This window comes from Ursus maritimus, unplaced genomic scaffold, assembly GCF_017311325.1.
Source record: "Ursus maritimus isolate PB19 unplaced genomic scaffold, ASM1731132v1 scaffold_25, whole genome shotgun sequence".
Taxonomy (NCBI): Eukaryota; Metazoa; Chordata; class Mammalia; order Carnivora; family Ursidae; genus Ursus; species Ursus maritimus.
The window spans coordinates 34144541-34152350 of NW_024425008.1; the positions used below are offsets into that span (position 1 = coordinate 34144541).

The 7810-nt window shown below is 44.6% G+C and overlaps 1 long non-coding RNA gene across 1 annotated transcript in view; it reads left to right on the forward strand.

The window, feature by feature from the left end:
* The window catches only part of LOC121105226, a 2402-nt gene extending 502 nt beyond the window's left edge, over positions 1-1900 (forward strand). The window contains exons 2-3 of the long non-coding RNA XR_005837691.1: positions 17-142; positions 1142-1900. This is a non-coding gene — a long non-coding RNA (uncharacterized LOC121105226). The remainder of the gene's footprint in view (positions 1-16; positions 143-1141) is intronic.
* Positions 1901-7810: the final 5910 nt, after the last annotated feature.

Sequence of the window (7810 nt, forward strand, 5' to 3'; positions counted from 1 at the left end):
CCCCCCCCCCCAACAGGCTTCATCTAAATATTTCCTTCTACCATCTGTCACACAGCCTGAAGTCGTAGTATTGAAAATATACTTCTTTTGATTTTGAGAATGGTCAGGTTTTCCAGAGCTTCCTACTGAAAATGTAAACAAGGTGTGTGTGTGGGGAGGGGGGCTCAGTGCTCACCGGGGAGCCTGCTTCTCCCTCTGCCTCCTTTCCCCTGCTCATCCTCTGTCTCTGTCTCTCTCTCTCTCTCAAAGAAATTAATTAATTAGTTAAAAAAAAAAAAAGAAACTCTCTGGTGATTTTCCTAATGATAATGTAAAACATTTTTACATGTACAAACTGTATTAATATAAAAGTTAATTAGAAAGCTACCCACTGGGTGGGGCGCCTGGCTGGCTCAGTTGGTAGGGCTTGCGACTCTTGATCTTGGGGTCATGAGTTCAAGCGCCACGCTGGGGGTTCGCTTGTATTTAAAATTAAAAATATGCATATTAAAAAAAGAAAGAAAGGAAAGCTAAACATTTCTAGAAATTTTGTTTTTAAAATGGGCCACTTTTAACATCTCAGAGTTTTGGTTGGAGGGACAGGCCTGAGGTAGGCAGGAGGTGCTAGGAAATTTGGGGGGGAGGACTTTAATAAGTCTAGCCTTTACCTATTAGCAACTAACTTTTATCAGGATCGTTAAATGCCCCCCGTGTGCCGTGTGGTGCAACAGACACTTTGTATACATCATTTTGTTTAGTATTAGACCATTTTACCAACAGGAAACTGAGGCTTCACAATGTTCACTTGCCCAAGATTCCCAAACTTACAAGCACTAGCCAGGATTCAAACCAGAATTCTGGGCCCTTTCTCCTTGACCACAGTGCAGGTCTGCCAGAGTAAACTAACATCACAAATCATGGGGATGTGACCAGCTACTGGAAATCTCCAAAAGTCCCCATAATATTTGTGGCAGGTCTTTATTAAAATGAAAAGAACAGAATTCTCAGACAGGCATTCCCTGCTTTTGAAAATCCGTGTTCTGCTACTTCGCTTTTATAAAAAGACTGGCGTTAGTACCTGTTTTCGCTAACTGAAAGAAATCTGAAGACCATTTTTGCTTTTACTACAAAAAGCAAAAATAACGTTCACATTTGTTTGCAGCAAGAGGCCCCATCATGCTCAGCATCTCAGCACCAGACCACCAAAGCTTTGAACCGTATTTGTGTGAGCATCTGGGCTTTGTCGCGGTTTAATCTGTGCATCCGTTAGCAAGATGGGTCCTAAGGTATCAGAAAAGCCTAGGAGAGGTGATTTTTGGGGTCTGGGAACGCTCAGAACTTTTGCCATATAAATCCATGGTTATTCCTTCCTCACTCTGGGCCATTTCTGCTTACAAAATGTTTCAAAGAACTGCCTACTTTCAGATAGCAAGGGAAACCTGTAAACGTTCCCCCGACCTCCTGGGTTCTCAGATGCTATAGTGAGAAGGATTTTCTATTTCACTAGCTAGATCAGGACTGGTATTCATTCTTGGCGACTACTACATAATGCAATACACTATTCAAAAAGGAGAGGTCTGGTTAGCCTCTGCAACACACGGTCATCACAGCTAAGCCCTGATTCCTATTCTATGTCCTTCTAAATTCCCAGCACATAGAACTTAGCATTCCTCGCCTTGCTCCACACCCACGTCCTGCTGGCTCCCGCCCCCATGACAAACACACACTCAGGTTTGGGTGCCCACACACTCCTCATGCTGGTGGACACCCCAGCTATCCTGTAGCTTCAGAGAGGGCAGGCACAACGAGCATTAACCCATCCATCTTCACGTGATGACAAAGGGCATGTTGTATGCCCCACAAAGGCAGCCTGTTTTGCTCTCCCGCCTTGGTGATCAGGGCCAGCCCATGGCATGGTTCCCATGTAATGGGGATGATACCTCTGAATATATATTAAACTGGTGTGTTCTCTTTCCGATTAAATCATGGTGCTCTGTGGTTCTCCACCCATTTAATCAACAGGTTTCCATGCTTCAGGGAAAGGGAGATGCCAAAGAGAACAACCAGGTCATTGCTCAGCTCTGGCTGCCAAATTCTTTTTTTTTTTTTTTTTTTTTTAATCCCTTGCAAGACAACAGTAGTGAACAGCGGCCTCCGAAGTGGGGTGTGACAAGACAACACACTGGGTGCAGGAAAAAACTATTAGCACTCCTATTTTCATTTTTATCTTATCCTTTAAAAATGCCTATTTGGGGTTATATGTTTTATAAAGCACATAATACATTAGTACAGTATTAAATATATAAAATTCTAAACATATATATGACATACATATATATCAAATATGTACATACCCCAAAAAATTATTGCTTAGAGTTCTATATGTTGACTTTTACTACAAGCCGTAGGGAGAGCTAACTTAAATATCCACTCACCTAGGGCAAAAGTAGATCACACCTCTAGTGTGAGAAAGAGAGGAGAGAAGAGGAGGAGAGGCAAATAGTATGTGTGTTGGAGGTGGGGGACAAGTCCCAGTCCCCATTTGGGCTTGAAACCCTGTTGGGTCAGCCCAGGAGACTCCCAGAGCAGTGGGCACCGTAGGAGGGAAGGCCCATATCCAACATGGGCCACCCAGGCTGAAGATGGTGAAGAGACAGGTGGGCTGCAAGGGGGTCTCACAGAGCCCTGAACTCTCCAGTGGGAGTGCAACAGCAGCCAAGGGCCCCATTCTCCCAAGGGGCCTGAGTAGGTGCTTTGAACCAGTAGATTACAGAAAGTTGAGGGATAACGAGAGGCTACCATCTCTAAGAACCAAATGACCAGAAGGACTACTGATGAAGGAGCCAAGAAAGCCAGGTGAGACCAGCTTTACCTGAGTGAGCATTGGGCAGGCACTGAGGATTCAAAAACCAGATCAAACCAGCTGCTCTACAGTGAAGACCAAGAAGAACGTGGAGGAACAGTCCCCGACCCGTCCCCACCCTCAGGAGGAAGCCTGCGTATCCATTCCCGCTCAGATGCTCCTACGGCCAAATACCATTTGTTATGGCTTAAATTGGGTCCTCTGCCAAATTCATCTGTTGAATTCCTAACCCTTTAATAAGATTTCTGTGTGTGTGTGTGTGTGTGTATACACATTTAGTTTTATTGCAACAAAGCAACTTGTACACTTTTAACATTTAAAACTGAGCATTATCCTTCCTTTCCAGTGAAGCAAAATTAAAAATAAACAGGAACAAAATTACAATTAAGATTTCTTCACCCAATGTGGGGAGAGGGGTTTCTCATACACACCGAACAATTCAACACCAGCTGGGCGGCCAACATTTGAAGTCAATTCTGACATTATCTACCCAGAGGTAGCGTCAGGTTCCACAGGGTAAGGCCTCAGTCCTACAACACTGCCTTCCCTCCCATACTTCAAATGCCAATTGCAGGCTCAGGGCATCACCTGTGTTCTGACTGGATGGTCCAGTGACCCCCTCTTTGGATTCAGTTAATTTGCTAGAGCAGCTCACAGAACTCAGGGAAACAGTTTTTTTATGGAAAACTTGCATAGGGTTACATACGAGCAAAGAGCATGGACCTTCCATGCCCCTTCTGAGCACGCTACTGTCTTTGAGTCTCCCCAGCCTGAAAGCTCTCTGAACCCCATCCTTTTGGGGTTTTATGGAGGCTTCATTACATAGGCACCATGGATTAAGTCATTGGCCATTAGCAACTGACTCAACCTCCAGCCCCTCTCCGCTCACCAGAGGGGGGGGGGGGGACTGTAAGTTCCAGCCCTCTAATCACATGGTTGGCTCCATAGGCAACCAGCCCCCATCATTAGGTGTGGTCCAAAACTTAACCTCATTAACACAACAGAGGACACCTTTATTGCTCTCATCACTTGGGAAATTCCCAGAGTTTTAGGAGCTCTGTGCCAGAAACAGGACAAAGGCCAAATATATACTTCTTACTATAAATCACAGTATCACACCCCCAGTACCTCAGAATGTGGCCTTAATTGGAAATTGGATTGTTGCAGATGTAATTAGTTAAGATGAGGTCATACTGGATAGGATGAGCCCCTAGTCCATGACTTGTATCCTTATATGAAATGGGAAAGTGGGAGATAGAACTAACCCTACAGGCACCTTGACCTTGGACTTCCAGCCTCCAGAACTATGAGACAATCGATTTCTGTTGTTTCAGCCACCCAGGCTGTGGTACTTTGTAACAGCAGTGCTAGCAAATTAATACACCATCTTTGCTAAAGGCACAAGGTACATGGGGAGAAATTGGGAAGACTAGATCTGCATTCAAGAGGGGCTGAGAGGGGCGCCTGGGTGGCTCAGTCGGTTGAGCATCTGACTCTTGGTTTCAGCTCAGGTCATGATCTCTGGGTTGTGAGACCGATCCCTACATTAGGCTCTGCGCTCAGCTGGCAGAGTTGGCTTAGAACTCTCTCTCCCTCTCCTTCTGCCCCTCCCACTTGTTCTCTCTCAAATAATAAAAAATCTTTAAAAAAAAAAGAGAGAGAGAGAAAGAAAGAAAGAAAAGAAAAGAAAAAAAGAGGGGCTGAGAGACCCTGGAGAGATTATTCTAAGCTAAAAGAAAATGGGGTCTCTTGAATTCCCTCTCATAGACAAATGGACAAATGGAAATCTCTGTCCCCCAAAGGAAACAGAGGCCATAGAGGAAGTTAAGAATGGTCACAAAGAATGTTGCCCTTTTCTGCATATCTGAGCATACTGAGGAAGACTGCAGCCCAGCTCCACTCAGTCTCACAGACATTTTGGTCTCCCCTGTTCCTCTGTCTCAGTGCCACCAGAGTCCAACCTCCTGGATATTTTATGGTTTCTGGGCTGGTCACTTATACAATAGTCCAGTCTTATACTAGATCCCAACCTCCTCGCTCCTTGGTTTGGCCCAGCCAGCAGCTTCCCAAGTCACCCAGGAGCAGGGGCATGCCGGAAGTGTCGGTGCAAACTCACCAGAGCTGGCTGTTGAATTTTCAGGAATTTTAGGAGCCAGTTGTTAAATACAGTCATTATTAAAAATTAAGTTACAAAAACTTACACTGAACTAAATTATACATTTTTTCCAAAAAGTGATAAATACAGGCATGCCTCATTTGACCGAGCTTTGCAAGTACATTACGCTTTTTACAAGTTGCAGGTTGGTGGCAAAGCCTGCATTGAGCAAGTCTATCAGCAACATATTTCTAGCAGCATTTGCTCACGTCATGCCTCTGTGTCACTGTTTAGTAATTCTTGCCATATTTCGAGGTTTTTCATTATTATGATCTTGGTTATGGTGACCTGTGATCAGTAGGACTCACAGAAGCTCAGAAGAGGATTAGCATTTTTTAGCAATAAAGTCTTTTTTAAATTAAGGTATTTACCTTGGGGTTTTTTAAAACACACGATGGTGTTGTACACTTAATAGACTACAGCATAGTGTAAACATAGCTTTTACATGCACTGGAAAACCAAAAAATTCATTTGACTATCTTGCGATACTCACTTTATTTCAGTGTCTCTCCAACGTACACCTGCACTCAAAAATCGTCATTTCCTAATTATGTCACTCTAGTTCACTATTCTCTGTGCTTTTGAGGCGGTTCATATCTATTGCCTCTGTATGGTGGAAACACTTTATCATGAGCTGCTGCTGGGCATGTCTTGCCAAATCCTTGTTCAGTGAAGTCATGCTGGGTGCTTAAACTTGACTATGGTGGGAGGATTTACATCATGCAAACCAGCAAATGCTTCATATCAGCACCACCGCCCCCTCGCAAGAGAGCCAGTTGTTAGGTTTTTACCAGCATCCTCTTGCAGAGATGCTGACATGGGCCTCTTTGTTCTGATAAAGTAGTAGACGAACTGAAAACAGCTTGAGAAACAACTATTATCAGGTGTGCTCTGGTCTGATTTGGGATTTAAACCATCAAGGAGCAACGAAAACAAATCCAGGGGTTCCACAGCTCCACAGAGGGGGGAGATCCCCAGTGAGACCACCCACATGTTGCCAGACTTGGGATGGACACCAAGTAGCTAGTCACCACAACACCTCTGCTCTCTTCTGCCACTCTTGAATATGTACAGTGCTGAACAGGGAACCTCTGAGCTGCCTTCTACCTAACCATCCCTACAGCTGTAAAATACCCCACTTCTCATCCTGCTTCCCTGCAGCAAGAGAATGAGGGAGCACAGAGGGGGCCCCCGAACTCCAGGACCGAGCCACAGTACCCTGCAATCTACTCTGTAAACACTCCCCCCTCCACTGGCCGGCACGGTATTTTTACTAGCTAGCAGAGCGGAATCCTTGGGAAGACAGAGTAACAGGTATAAAAATAGCAGGTGATCCCACTTCTGTGATAGGTGCCAGGCACAGGGTTTCTGGGACCACAGCAGTCCCAGCCCGGCTTGGGGGCTGAACGGGGCTTGTCACCAGATCCACTTACCGACTGTGTGTGGCCTTGGGCAAGCGATGATCTTTCTAAGCCTCCCATTTCCTCATCTGTAAAGCAGGAAAACAGATTGTCAAAAGTTGATTGAGCAAGAGAAAGAGGTTTAAGTCTGTCTTTTTCAAAGATGCAATGTTAATCAAGGCAACAGAGGGGAAATAGTGGTTTACCTATAAATACATTGGAGGTAGGTGTCGCAGAGGCGGGGACAATAATCTAAATCCTTGCTATCACATCAGAACAACAGAAGTCAAGTGTAGGTTTTTAGAGAGAAGGCGTAGCTCTGAGAAGCAGTAAGAACAGAACGGGTAAATTAGTTACTTTAGGGTCTGGGACTCCAGGCGGGGAGAGTCACAGCTGCTGCTTCTCATTGCCGGTTGTTCTGATTTTTTTTTTTTTTACTTCTTAATCTTGTTCATGTGTTTCCTTGATTCAATTTTTAAAGAAGAAAATAGCTGTGCATTATATTAGCTAGATTTGTAAGCTCTTGACAAGTGAGTTGATTTCATTAGTTCTTTTCCCTGGAGTGGAGTTTACATGCCTTGCTATGGGAACACTGGAAATAGTTTATTTTTATAGTTCCTAGGCTTTGTAAGTTTCTGTAGCTCCTTTAAGTCTGTGTTGTAGGTCTCTTGATTTATAATATGTTGGCGAATCATTCCAAATAAAGCCTTCTTTTCTTGCAGAAATATGTAAAGAAACAGCTCCAGATGATTCAGAGTTTGAAATGCATGCTTTCACCTCCGGAGCACTAAGCTGGGTGGCTAAGAGCTGCTGTGGACGCCTGAGTCCGCCTCCTGCTCGGTCTCTGCAGCAACCCTCTGGCCCTACCCTCGTCTCCAGGCCAAATAGGAAATCTTGGACCTGTGAACCCCAAGTTCACAGACCTGTAAGGGCTTCAGGAGACCCACAAACCCCCCAAAAGTACTTTTGCAACCATGTGTTTTTCTGGGAAGAGTGTCTAGACAGTCTTTAGATTTTTCGGTCTCCAGGACCCTAGAACTGAAAAGGGTTAGCGGTATATGGGTCTCTAATACTCCTGACAAAGCAAACTTAAGAGATTTTTACACCTACATAAACAGTAAAGATTGTGATTCTCTACCCCTTCTTCAGTTTGTAACGTCAAGTGGTGGCTAAGAACTCCAACTCTGGACCAGACTGCCCGGGTTTGAAGCCAGCTGTGTGGCCTCAGGCAAATGACTTAACCCCTCTGTGTCCCTGTTTTCTCAATTAAAAAAATGAGGCAAATAATAGCACCTACCTCACTGGCTTGTTGTGAGGGTTAAGAGAGTCAGTAGAGGTAGAATGCTTAGAACAGAGCCTGACACCAAGGCGCATTAGGGGGTACCTCCTTCATGCAGACTGACAATTCACAAG